At 48.3% G+C, this 13,797-nt stretch overlaps 1 non-coding gene across 1 annotated transcript; it reads right to left on the bottom strand.

Annotated features, from left to right (window-relative positions):
- Positions 1–3,194: 3,194 nt before the first annotated feature.
- On the bottom strand, positions 3,195–3,268 carry TRNAG-ACC (transfer RNA glycine (anticodon ACC)). The gene has a single exon. It is a non-coding gene; the product is annotated as a tRNA-Gly (tRNA).
- Between the last annotated feature and the right edge of the window lie 10,529 nt (positions 3,269–13,797).

Raw genomic sequence — 13,797 nt, 5'->3', positions numbered from 1 at the left:
TGTAAGACGCCCCCGCCTCTGGCCTCTCTGCACATTTCATTTACACTTTGCTGCTGGATGTTTTCAGACTGATGAAGTTTCCTCCCTGCCCTGGCTCTGCACAAAAAGTGAAGGAAGAAAAGCAGCCAGATGTGAGAAGGCTTCGAAGGGCTTTTGGTGAGGAGGGGGAGGTATGGAGAGTGATGTTAAATAAACATCCAATGATATTCTTTCTGCAAAACGATCCATTTTCATGGCACCCAGGAGTTCGTCCAAGGGTCTCTGGGTCACTGGGGAAAAGTGTTCCGTGTGTTTTGGCTCCATATTCTTTCATTGGCCACAAAGAGCTAATTCTTTCAATTAATGAAATCAGCACTGCTGATGGAGATGTACTGACAAATTATTTTCAAGACAAATATATTCACACCAATGGTGGGGCTGATAGGCATACAGGATTTGGAAGGTACAGAGCAAAGGTCCCCCCCACCCCCCGCAAGCCAGAGACACTGAGGTCATTCATGATGGCCGGGATGTTGGCCACAGCCTCAAGGGACACCTTTCTCCGCCTGGAGCCATGGAGGCTGGGCTGGGTTGTCTGCATCCAGGGGCTGCCTATCAATGGGCTTCTGTATGGCCCCAGCAGGTCCCCGGCACCCCGCCCCATTCCCCCAGTGCCCCAGCCAAGTCCCCTTCAGGGCCTGGTGTGAAGGGCCTATTCAGCAGTTAGGATTCCCTGATGGGAAGTGAAAAGGAGACAGACACATGCTTCCGTGGAGCTGAGGAAAAGCTGGAGGCCTAGAGACAGGAAGGGAAGCCTGAAGCCATGAAGGAGGAGCCCAGTGAGAAGAAAGAAGGAAGGCTAGAGGTCCTGTGGGATGAGAAAGAAAGGGAGGGAGGGAGGAGGGGAGGCTTGGGGAGGGGATCGAGGGTAGGACGCCCAGATGGGAGGGGAGGAGGCCGGAAGGAGGCCCCCAGGCAGAGGGAGAGATCCCCGTTGGGAGAGGGAGCAGAGCCAGAAAGCAGTGTGGGTTTTTTTAAAGCCACAGATTTAATTTCCTGATGATGTTTTTTTTCAGGCTGATATTAGCAGCATTTTTCTTCCCTGAGCTGATCTGCCGGTTGTGGTAAAGTGACCCAGAACATGCTAGGTGACAGGGCCCGGCCTTTACCCGGATAGGCCCACAAGGATGGCCCAAGGTCAAGCCAAAATTTTATCTCCTTTCTGGACCCTGAGAGAATAGGACAGATTTTGCTTCTGGCCAGTCCTGGAGGAATAATTTCTAGGCAGCTCTGGTGAATAAGTGACCACTGGAAACCAAGGATGAGATTAGTCCTGTTAAACTAGTTGGGGTGGTTTCTGTTTTCCTGCACAAATCCCGACTGAATCAGTGTTCTGAGATTAGAGAGTTGCAAGTTAGGAGCTAAAGAAACCAAAGCCCAAACGCCCTCCAGGGCATTCTACGCCACCACCAAACATCTTTCTAAAGCCTGATTTCCCTGCTTAGAATGCATCTGCGCAGCCCCGGGCTTACCAAATAAAGTCCACACCCCGAGCCAGGAAAGCAAGACCCTCACGAGCCCAGATACCCAGTGTGATCCAAAACCAGCAGCCTGGGCATCCCTGGGGGCCAGTACCACAGACTACTGGAGCAGAAGCTGCATTTAACGAGACCCCCAGGTCACCCATGTGCGCGTGACTGTATGAGAAGCCCTGTTCCTGGCTGCTTCCAACTCGCTCCAGCCTGTCTGCTGCCACCAGGGAGGAGAAGCGCTGTCCTAGTACGCCGGAGTTGTAAACCTCTCCTAACGTGTCCCGCACTTGCCCAGCTCAGGACGCTGATTCACATCAGTCCTTCCATCTCGAAGATGCCGCCCCCTGTGCTCGCTTAGAAAAATCTCACCCATATTTAAGACCCAGCTCAAATGCTGCCCCTCCGGGGAGCCCCTCCTCCCATTCCCTTCCCTTGGCAGAGGTTAGAACTTTGACTGCTGTCGGTTTTATCACCTATGGAGTGCTTTCCACTTTATTGTTTTTTTATTTTAATGGAGGTACTGAGGATTGAACCGAGGACCCTCATGCATGCTAAGCATGTGCTCTGCCACTGAGCTATCCCTGCCCCCCACTTTCCAATTTCTGTCTTGCATTTTGGTTACTCACGTATTTATCAAGGGGCAGTATAATGTAGTGGTTTACAGGAATTCCTAGGTTCAAATCCTTGTCCCAGTGCATCCTAACTGCGGCACTCAGCAAGTGCTTAACCCATTTGGACCTCACTTTCCTCACCTATAAAATGAGGGTAATAATTATACTTACTTATAGAGTTGTTGTAAGGATTTTTAAAATATATTTATTGCATACCTATAGGCCAAGCAAGTGCACATAGTATCTGCTCAATAAATGATTGTTAACTGAATAAAATCATCCTCCAAAATAGTGTTTTTAATCACAGAGGAAATAAGAGATACTATCCATAAGCCTCACCAACATGGTATAGTCTTCCCAGAACTGACTGTTTTGTGCCCCTGTTTCTAGAACCTAATTGCTTTTTAAAAGAATCAATAACTATTGTTGTTTTTCTAATTGTTCTTGGTTAAAAGTCCCACTTTCTCAATTTGGTTTCTACATTATCCCCTTTTGGGTTCTCTCTGTCCCATTCCGCGGTTCCCCTCTGAAAGCACAATATTTCCTTTGAGCATCTTTTAAAATATTTTAACTGGTCATAAGTATTTTGTTCTCAACATCTTTTATAATTTATTCAACGGTCTCATTAACATTCTTTTGACTCCCCCAAAATGTTTCTTAAAACTCTTATTCTGTGTTTTTATCTCCAAGGAAATACTTTGGCTGGGTTTTTTACCAGGAATGACACATTCTTTCCACAGCTATGCAGAGGGGGAAATTGAAAGCCAATAGAGCCACATCGCCTTTATCCTATACCCAAAGAATTCCTCATAAGCACAGGTCCCCAGCTCTCCCACTGGCCATATTTCTCAATGCTGTCTCTACCAAAAATTTTCTTTCTGGTTCAATCCTAGTGGAAAGTGAAATAAATACCATAAAAAGAAGCTCATTCAAGATGGGGGTCATTCCAGAGTCCAGTTGCCTGGGATTACAATGGTCCCTGACCCCTAATCTCAGATTCTATTATGGTATTCTTTTTTGTGGGGGTGGGGAGGAGGGAGGTAATTAGGTTTATTTATTTATTTATTTTTAGAGGAGGTACTGGGGATTGAACCCAGGACCTTGTGCATGGTAAGCATGCACTCTACCACTTGAGCTATACCCTCCCCTCTGGTATTCTTTATTTCAATCAATAAGAATTTTTAATTTCCTTTCAGAGTCCCACAGAGTGATCTGGCTTGGTCGAGATGCAATGCAGACATCATCTGTCTCCCATGGTGCATCCCGTCGATAATTTCCATGTCTCAATCTTCTCTTTATTATCCAGGGGCCATATGTTGATCAGAGCAACCAAGACCTTTCCACTCCAATAGAAAAAGCGTCCTCATCTTCTTGCCACTCTCACCCTAGCTTAAAGAAGGGAGAAAGAGCCAACCCAAGCCACTTGTTGGAGATTTCAAGGGACGGGGGAGAAATGGGACCTCAGACAATGGGAATGTGATCTACATGGGAAATCTCGGAGAATACACCTGCTCCTCCATGGGTCTTTGTGTCTGAGGCTCCTGGAGGTGTAGTCCCATGGGAGTGGCTTCTTATTGGAAAACAGGGCAAACAAACCAAGCACCAGCAGAGACAGAGAGCTCTGTCTGTGGGAAAAGGACAATCGGTGAACTTTCAAGCCCAAGAGGTGAGAGCAAGGCTTACAATTTGAGCTACGTGTCTGGAAACTTAATATTGCACAGAATATCAATTACCTCACAGACTCAGATCCTCTGCTGGGAGGGCAGGAGGAGGCAGGCAGGTCTCTGACATGAAACACTCTGTGCACCTTTTAATTAACTCTAAGAAATGTGCCTCAGAATCTCCTAGAAAGGGAGATTGTTCTGCCTGGTTGAAGGACACAGAAGTCATCAAGATAGGAATTTGAGTATGATAAAAATATCAAGAGGTTCCCATGTCTGCCTCAGTCTAGGGAATTAAAGAGCAGTGGTTGACTCTTTAAATCGTGGGGTTGGGACCACTGCTTTACACCAAATTCCTGTCCAGGGCCCTTTTCAAAAAAGGATATTAAGAACTCTGCCTGCCCTGTCTGCTGTTAAGGAATCAAACATCTTTAGTTGTCAAGCATCAAAATGTGAAGAATCGTCATGCCTTGGTTCTATACAGCTTGGTAATTCCAGGTACAGAGCTACTACAGAATCCACCTTAACATCTGGGAGTGGACGCTCTCTGATCGCCCAGAGCCTGCCACTAGACTAGCTCTCTCCAAGCCTTCATTCAGAACATCTGCAGTGACACTGAGTATGGACCTACCAATATACTTGACACTACCATAGGCACCTGAGATACAAGCAGTCAATACATGGTCACTGCCCTCAAGGGATTTATTTTCTAGTAGGGAAAACAGATGTGTGAATTAATAATAATGGCAGCTACTATTTAATGAACACTCACAATATCCTTTTTTAAAAATATATATTTTCAATTTATTTTTGACAAATAAAAACTACCTATACTTAAAGTATACAAATGGGATATTTTGATACATGTATACACTGTGAAATGATTACCACAATCAAACTAGCTAACATATCCATCACCTCCCATAGCTGACCATTGTATATGTATGTGTGTGTGTGTGTGTGTGTGTGTGTGTAGTGGGAACACACAAGCTTTGCTCTCTTAGCAAATTTCAAGTATATCATACATGATTATTAACTACAGTCACCATGCCTTTCATTAGGTTTCCAGAACTGACTCACCTTATAACTGAAAGTTTGCACAATTTGATCAATACCCCAATTTTCCCTCAACCCCCAGCCTCTGGTAACCACCATTCTACTCTCCATTACTATAAGTTCAACTTTTTTTTTCTTTTTTAGATGTCACATATAAGTGAGATATGTGTCAATATGTGTCTATGTCTGGTTTATTTTACTTAGCATAGTGTCCCCCAAGTTCATCCATGCTGTTGCAAATGGCAGGATTTCCCTCTTGTTTAATGCTGAATACTATTCCACTGTATATATTCTAGATGAAAAATGTGATCTATACACATTTTCTATATATACACACATACATATGTATATATATATCACATTGCTTTTCCATTAATCTGTCTGTGACACTTAGTTTGTTTCCACCTTATAATATGATACGCTTTCAATAAACAATAGGCTAGGTACTTGTGATAGCCAGCCTCCAAGATGGCCCACAGAGATCCTCACCTCCTGGTACTCATGTGCTTGTAAGTAATCCCCTTCTACACTGAGTAGGACTGATATGTGTAACTAATAGAATTTGTAGAAAAAAATGGTGTGTGACATCTGAGGCTCAGCCATAGTGCTACCGCAGCTTTCATCTTTCTCTCAGATCAGTCACCCTAGAGAAATCCAAGTGCCATGTAGTGAAGACACTTAAGAATCCCTATAGGGAGGTCCACATGGAGAAGAACCAAGGCCTCCCACCAACAGCCAGTGAGGAACTGAAACCTTCTGCCAACAGCCATGTGACTCAGCCATCTTGGAAGCAGAGGCCCTCGTTTCAAAGCCTTCAGATTCCTGCAACCTCATGAGAAACAGCAAGCCAGAACCACTCAGCTCAGCTGTTCCCAAATTCCTGACCCATAGAAACCATGTGAGATAGTGTTTATTGTTGGTGTAAGTCAGTAAATTTGGAGTAATGTGTTGTGCAGCAATAGATAACTAGTCCAGTGCTCTGCGTTCGTTACCTATTGAACCCTCACGCTGGTCCTATTGAGAATTTACTCTTGTCCCAACTTTACAGACGAGGAAACTGTGATTTAGATGGGTTAAAATAAGAAGCAAAGTCAGAGCTGAATTCTAACTCTACTGGACTTCAAAGCCTGTGTTCTTTCCTCTGTACAATAAAGTGTTCTTGGTGCAAATGCATACTGGAACAAAAAGTCAGTGGGAGAAGTAGTCTACCTGGAAAGTCTGGAATCAGAGGTGAGGAAGAGGTGGGCAGGACTTGTTAAGGATGTAAGAGTTGGAATGGAAATTAAGGATGAGCTGATGTTCAGCACGTAGGCAGCAGGGAGAGGGATCCCAGACAGAACAGCATTAGCAGGACCACGGAGGCTCAGCCCCGGGTGTTCAGAACCTGCCTGGAGTTTCTAGATCTAGAAGAATCAAGGTCTTGTGGCTGGTTCTCCAGGGGAAAACCTTGGTTCTAGCCCAGGATCTACTTTTACAGTCACAGGACCCCCCAAATCACCGAAACTGGTGCTTTTTCCACAAACTGCGGCCTCAGTTCCTGCTTTTGATTAACTCAAATCCTCCTTTAGACCCCTGTTTCTTCTCTCGGTCAGTTCTCTTTTACAGACCCAGCTCCCAGGCATGTCTGAAACATATACCAATTCTTCCTGCCAAGTAACACGCTGCTCCTTACAAAATGGTAGTTATGATGTTTACATTTGCATTCATAACATGTCTCTTGTCTACTGCAAAATATCGTGTGAACCTTACTTCCTTCTTTTAACAGGGTTACTAGAATGGCAATTCAGGGAGCTTCAAGGAACCAGGTGTATTGGATTTCAGAAAGGCGTGTATCTTTTCTCATGATAGCCTCCTGTGTACATGGGTGGATTATAAAGTAGAAGAGCACAATATAGGAGATTGGTACCTGGTTTAATAACCACACCCAAAGATACTGACCCCAGATTGATGTCAAGTTATAGAAAATCATCTATATTGGTGTGACTGATGGCTCAGTCCTCAGCCCTCTCCCCGGCAACAGCTTTTAAGTCAGTCGCTTGAATAAAGCTATAGGAAGCAGGTTTATCAAATTTTCTAGTAGCAGTTAGTAAATAGGTAGGCTGGCAGAAATGAAAAGGGCATACCTCTCCAAAGCCTAGCAGAGGTCAAATCTAGCAAGATGCATCTCACCCGCAATGCAAGGTCCTCTACTTGAGTTTCAAAAGTCACTGCACAAAAACACAATGGAGATCTCTGACTCAGCAGTAACTGTGAAAGGGAAAAAGATCGAAGGGTCTTAGTCAATGGTGAGTTAACGAAGGAGCAAAGACACAGCTGCACGGCTCTGGCTTTCTGTTGTGGGGGAAGGGAGGAGGGGATGTTTGACTCTGAAGGTTTACTCCTGAGATTCTACAGCCCCCCACCACCCCTAGGGCTGTATTTAGTAACTCCCACTCTACTCCATTAAATGTGTTTGGGTTCCCAGACCCTGCCCACCGCCCTGCCCCCAGCCTGAGCCGAGAGCCCTTAGAAGGTAAAGAGAACGCTGCGAGCTGGGAGTCTGGGAAGAGCTTGGAAACTAAAGCTCTCTGAGTCTCTCTCCCCGCGGCCCTATCCCTGCTGATAAGGATGAGAGCAAAGCTGGCTGACAAGTGATTGGAAACAGGAGTTCCCAAACCCTTTAACCCTTCCCCAGCCTGCCGTGTGTCTGGAGTTTCTAAACGCTGAGGCCCATCTCTAGCTGGACAAGGGCTCTCTGACTCTCCCCACCAACCTTTCCATCTTCCTCTCCCTTTGGCTGACAGGTCAGCGAATGCTGTCCTTCTGCCTGGAAAACAGTTACTACCACCACCAAACGCTAAGATGCAACTCCTCCACCTTCAGGCCGCCCGGACAAGTCATCCAGGGAGTCACGTTCTGGTCCAGACCACCCACCCCCTCTTACCCTCCCAGCACACTTAGCCACCACACCTCTGCCAGCCAGTTCGGGAGCAAGAGCCTACCAGGGGATGTCGGTCCTGTTTAGTATAGGGGGGCTCTGGGAGCGGAGACTCTCAGGCTCATTCCCAGCAGCCTGATCCCAGACCCATTCTCTGCAGCCCTGGCTGGCTGCGGAGCTCTATGGGGACCTTCAGGGGTCTCCCCGCAACCAGACCTGACTTCGCTGAGTCATCCCAAAGGCCCTCCACCCACCTAGGTGTTGCCTGGTACATGGACAGGCCTCCTGGTAATGGGACAGATGACAAGGGGGTCTGTCCTTGGCAGTGGTCAGTGGGACTGAAGCTGAGGGGCAGGCTGCCCCCTCCCCCTGGGGAGGGGCGTCAAGGAGAAACTAGGTTTACTGGTCACAGTAATTAAGTGTAAAAGAGTTTCCTTCGGTAGAATGGAATTCAGATAAACTGCCATTATCATGCAAAGCAGCTTTGCACCTAAAAGCCCTTACCCAAACAAGCAGTTTAATTAAATCCCTAATCTCCTGTGGCCTGTTCTGACCCCTTCCCTCCACCATTCCCTGCCCCCCACCGCCCCCCACTCCCCACCCTGCACTGACTTATGGATTTCAAGAATCCATTTAGAACACTCAACCTGTAAGCGGGCAAGACATACCCCAGAAGCATGGCTCTGGGTCTGTGCCTTAGGGTGTTAGTTCCCTGAGGCTCAGGGAGTCCTGAGAGGGGTGCTAAGTGCCGGTGACAAGGGTGAGCACAGTGAAGTAATGGAGCAGCACGTCCTTGCATGGGAGGATGTATGCATCGCACAGCCCTATTGGCTCCTGTTCACCCCGAGGGGGCTGATGCCCAAGTAGGGTCCGCCTTAATGAAGGGTCTACAGTCTCACCACCCACAGAAAGTGTGGAGCAGCCCCACCAAACTTGGAAGTCAGGACCCTAGTGTTAAGCCAGAAGAGGAAGGGATGGACAAATTGACCTATCCGTGCGTGTCCCCACTTGGGACACTGCACTGGCCACAGGAAGGATGCCAAGCCTGTTAGTGAGAACTAAGTTTTCTGGGAAAGGCTGAAGCAATGATTTGGAGTTCAGGTCACCTGCTATAGACAGAGGGAGAGATTAGGATAAAGAAAGAATGGAATGGGGGGAGCAAGGCTGGGGGGAAGGGTCAGCCCAAGAGCGCTAATACAGAACAACCCCATAGTACCTTCTAACATCTGCAAATTGCTTTAGGAATTTGTGCCTTCATGCAGGGAAAGAAGGAAAGGAAATCAAATATCGAATGCCAGGGTTTGTGGCATGTTCTCTCTTCAGTTTCAACCATGTAAGGTAAATCTCATTCTCTCCCCACCACCGCTACCTCCATGGGAGAAAACTGAGATGCAGGCTGGTGATGTGACTTGCCCGATGTCACACAGCTCGTGACCAGCAGAGCCACGACTCAAACACCAGCCTGCCACACGGAAAAGTCAGTGCTCTTTCTGCTAAACCACAGATCAGCGGCAAGGACTATAGTGTTGTAGTTTGGGGCGGGAGGAATTAACCACCCAAGAATACTCATCACCCTCCGTCCTGCAGTAAGAACGTTTCCATCCTGAAACAGTCCACTTCCTCTGAGCGAGAGCAGGAAGGTGTCAGCAGGCCTGAGGGACTCAGCCCTCAGCCCCAAGGAGGTAGCACAGGGGAGCTGAGTGGCGGGGGAGCTTTCTTGGGGCTCGAATCTGAGAGGAAGAAGAGCCCCAGAGGAGAGTTTTCTCTGCAGGAAAGAAGCATCAGGGGCTGCGTGGGGGGGAAGGGGCGTCTGCAAGTCATATAACAAACACCAGACCTCTCCATTTTATACCTCATTCCTTTGGTGGGGGCAAACAGAGGGGCCATCTCAATTTGGGAAACAGTGAAACTCAAATCATCCTGAACTCTGCACTTTTCCTGTTCATTGTGTGGACTTCATGGTGCCTGGAGAACGCCAGGACCTTCTTTAGAGGAAGTTGTATTTCTGGAAATAAGACTCTCCTGGTTCATGAAACTTCCCCGTTTCTTGTGGGATTCCCTACTTTTCCTGGACAGTGGGTTCTCCTTGCAAAGAGGAGGAGTCCTTTAGGGAGATTCTGATAAATCGTGTGAACAAATGAGTCGGGGTGTTTGCGGCAGCACAGTACCCTGCCCCGAGGAGGTGCCCAAGCCTTTCGATTCTTTAGTCTTGAGTGGGTTCTGCACAGCCGAGTCGGGGCTGCCGCCCTGCTCCGAAGCCAGGTGTTTCGGAAGATCATCCAATTGGGATGACAGGTGCTGCTGTTTTGACTTCAGAAAGACAGCCCAAGCCAGAGGAAGACTCCTTGGCTCCAGGGCTGATGTGGGTGGGTTTAAAAAGTGGGATTTCTGACAAGATCTGTTACAGAGTTCTTTGTCTCTCATAGCAAAGACAACAGAGAAGAATTTTAAAAGGCTGCCTAGGTCTCCAGAACCCCTCTGGAAGCAGATGGCATGTCAACAGGCTCCTGGGCAGGCCCCAGAGGCCCCAAACCTGGGATCCTTATTGGAATGCAATTACCCTAAGTGCTGGCTGTTAGGATGAAAAGGCAGGAATGCAATTATGGAAGGAGCATGCAGTGAGCTTTCATTGATTAACCTGTCCTGTCTGATTCCATTCCCCACTGGGGTGACTTTGGAGCCCTGAGGGTTGCCCTGTGCCCTAGGGTTACGAGAAAGAAAAACAGTCACGGTAGAAAGCAAATGCCAAAAGCAGGGTTCATGAACTTCGGAAGGGCCTGTGGACTCTTGAAATTGCCTGGGAGATGTCCCTGTGCAAAACGCAAAATGTGTATTTTCTAGGAAGTGACTCTAAGCCGCTCATCACGTGATCAGAGAGCTCTGCAGGCCCCAAAGGGTTAAAAACCACCAACTCAAAGGAATGAAAGAAAGATCAGCGGGGTTGTTGGAAGAGGCCTCCAGGAAAAGTCCCTTCAGTTTTCAACTCCAAGTGACCACCATCTATCTGGGTGCAATTCTCACTCTACCAGTTGCCAGCAAGTCGCTGAGCCCTTCGGTGCCTCAGTTTGGTTTGTTAAATGTGGGTAAAAATATCTGCACCCTGGGGTTGCTGAGAGAATTAAATGACGTAAAAAATGCAAGGCTCTTAGCCCAACATCTAGCCCTTAATAAGCTTGCAGTTAATGGGAGCCATTTTTGTTTTGATCGTCTATTCAAATTCAGAAAATAAGGTGAAACACAAGCATGTTCTCTTCTGAGCGGTCTTTTGAACCCCTGACTCGCAGTCTAGATTCCATGGGGCTCCCCTGGCAATGCCCTCCTGAAAAATTGAGTGGGACCATGAGACCCACAGTCCAGACACTGCTTCCTTGAATCCTCCCCCAACAGGGCACATCTCCCCTGGAAGACACCAGGATATGGTTACACTGGGAGACAAGAGCCTCTGGAAGTAGGGAGGCAACACATCAAGTGTCTGGGTGGTGCCAGGACAGTGGAGGGGTTGTCCGGGCCTGAGCTGGAGTTATCAGCACCACCAAGGGAAGTTTCTGGAAATCTCAGCCACCACAATCTTCCTACCTGTTGAAACGATATAATCACACACACAACTGAAATGGACTTCTCTGTCCTAACAGGCCCTAGAATGAGACTAATCCAAGACACCGCATCTGGAGAATGTCTAGTGTGGGACTACGAAAGGAAAAACCGAATCTCTTCTCTTTCCCTCTGACCTGTGCGCCTGTTAATCTTCTGTGTTTTTGATGCTTTGCTGTCTGTGGTCTTGCTGACACTGGAGGGACTGCTCCTCCCGGGTTAGCCAATCCCTAGAGATAGTAAAAGACTCACCTGCCAGTACACCTTTCATACGCAAACCAACCAATCCAGAGTCCAAACCCTCAGCCACCTCCTTTATAGAGCTCTCACACCCTAAACCAATATCACTCAGCCCTAATCCCTCCAGGACCAGGGTCCAGACAACTAGGGGAAACTGGGACAGCCCCTACTCCCTAGTACCCGCTGAAATTGCTCAACCTAGCCAGTCCTAAACCTGCTTACCCTGCCTGCCCGTTCCTTGCTGTGGAAACCACAGTAAAGGCTCTTGCCCACATTTCCCCTAATTTCTGCTGCCTCCTGACTGGCCCTGTGCTTCCCGTGTGGCCCCACCACGGTGTGGCATGCCCCCTTCTCTTGGGGTCTGTAAGTATAACAAATTATCATTTCAATGGCAGTTGTCTCCTGATCTCCTGACCTGCTGGCCTCACCACACCTGAACAATAATAAAACCTACATTTGAAAACACCCTCTTCCCCCAACACCTTCCCCTCCCATGACATCCTCAGAGGCTCTTCCTCCCTCAGAACCTACAGGCTGCCCCACGCATCTTCTATCCCAGGGCCCTGTAGCTCTGGCCTCCTTCCTCCAGCCCACCCCACCCCCCGACCCCCAGAGCCTCAGGCAGGGGCCAAAGCCTCCTCCACCTCTGGGGTCAGAAGCAGTGCAATCCCAACTCCATCAGGGAATTCTCGGGGGGATGGCCTTGAAAGGATCTTTATTGCTCAGTTCCCAGGAGAGACTGTTCCCCAAGAGCAGAGAGGGGGAGCTGGCTCTGAGCCGTACACTTGTTTATTCATCAATCATTCATTTAGTCATTAATCATTCATCCCCCTCCCTCCCATCAATCATTCATCTGCTTATTTATTCATTCCGTTTGTACCTCTTCCTTGCTTTGGTTGCCACAGATGTTGGTCCTCTCCTGCTTTGATCTGGCCCCTGTCTCTGTGGCAGCTGCACAGCAGAGGACTTCTGACATCACTTTGTCAGTTACCTGGATGAGAGGGTGTCTCCCTCTCAGTGGAGCCTGAGACAACCAAACGGACAATGCAGAGCTGTCCCAGCCTGGAAGTCCCCTTCCATTGCAGGCTCCCGCCTCCTGGTCCATGGATCAGTGGGAGGGGTGATGAGGAGCTGAAGAGGGGACATCCAGGCCAAACAAAGAATAATGGCTCGAGACATGCCTCCTAGCTGCTTGAAAACTGCTTTTCTGGGAGGCAAGGGGCTGCAAGAGACTCTAAGCTTCCAGGCCTGGCTGTGAAGCCTGGGCTCAGAACTTTGGGGGGGTCCAGAGAGCATGGTTATGGGGTCACTGGGGCTGGAGTTTAAGAGGCCTAACCTGCTAGCCTCCTGACCAGTCTCCCAGCTTCTACCCACCCCACCTCACCCCAGAAAGTCTCTTCTCAGCCAGCAGCCAGAGATCCTTTTATGTGAGTCCGATCATGTCCTGCTTTGTTCAGATCTCTGCCATGACTTTCCATTCACTCAGAGCAGAAGCCCAGGCCCCGGAGGACTGGTCCCACCCTCATCCCACTCACTTCCCCTTTCCAGGCCCCAGTGACCTTGTCCATCCTCAATTTACCAGCCACACTCCAGCCTTAAACCTTTTGCCCTAAGTTGTTTCTAGTCCTTTGCTCTGGAACATTCTTGATTCCTGGGTCAAGCTTGAAAGTGGCTCCCTTTCTCATCTTTTTCAAGTCTTTGCTCAATGGACACCTTCTCCATGAGCCTACCCTGACCCGTCATATTTGAATTTGCAAACCACATACACACACACACATATATACCCTACTCTCAACTCCCTTACTCCTTAACACTCATCACCTTCTGACACAGTCCATAATTTTCTTATTATATCTACTGTTTATTGGCTGTCTCTGAGTGCTAGAATGTAACCTCCAGAGGGGCCAGGGGTCTTTGTAATCTTCACTGATGTATCTTGAGGGTGTGTCTGTGGATGCCTAGTACATGAGAGGAGCTCAGGAAAGCAGTCCTTGGATGAAGGAAGGAAGGAATGACAGGGCTCTGGGAGGTTCTGAGGGTAACGCTTGTGAAGCCATGCGCTGTGGAGCCTAGGGCTTCCTGGGGGAGGATATAGGAGGCCCACAGCGGCCTCTCTCAGCTGTGCCGAGGAGAAAGGAGCCAGGCAGATCGCCGGCTGCCAGCCTTCTCCGGGAGAGGAGGTAGGCAGCAGCATCAGCAGGGATCGCGCT

Source organism: Vicugna pacos, chromosome 15 (genome assembly GCF_048564905.1).
Source record: "Vicugna pacos chromosome 15, VicPac4, whole genome shotgun sequence".
NCBI classification, from domain to species: domain Eukaryota; kingdom Metazoa; phylum Chordata; class Mammalia; order Artiodactyla; family Camelidae; genus Vicugna; species Vicugna pacos.
The sequence above is the reverse complement of the archived record's forward strand: the minus strand, read 5'-3'. Positions and strand labels throughout refer to the sequence as shown.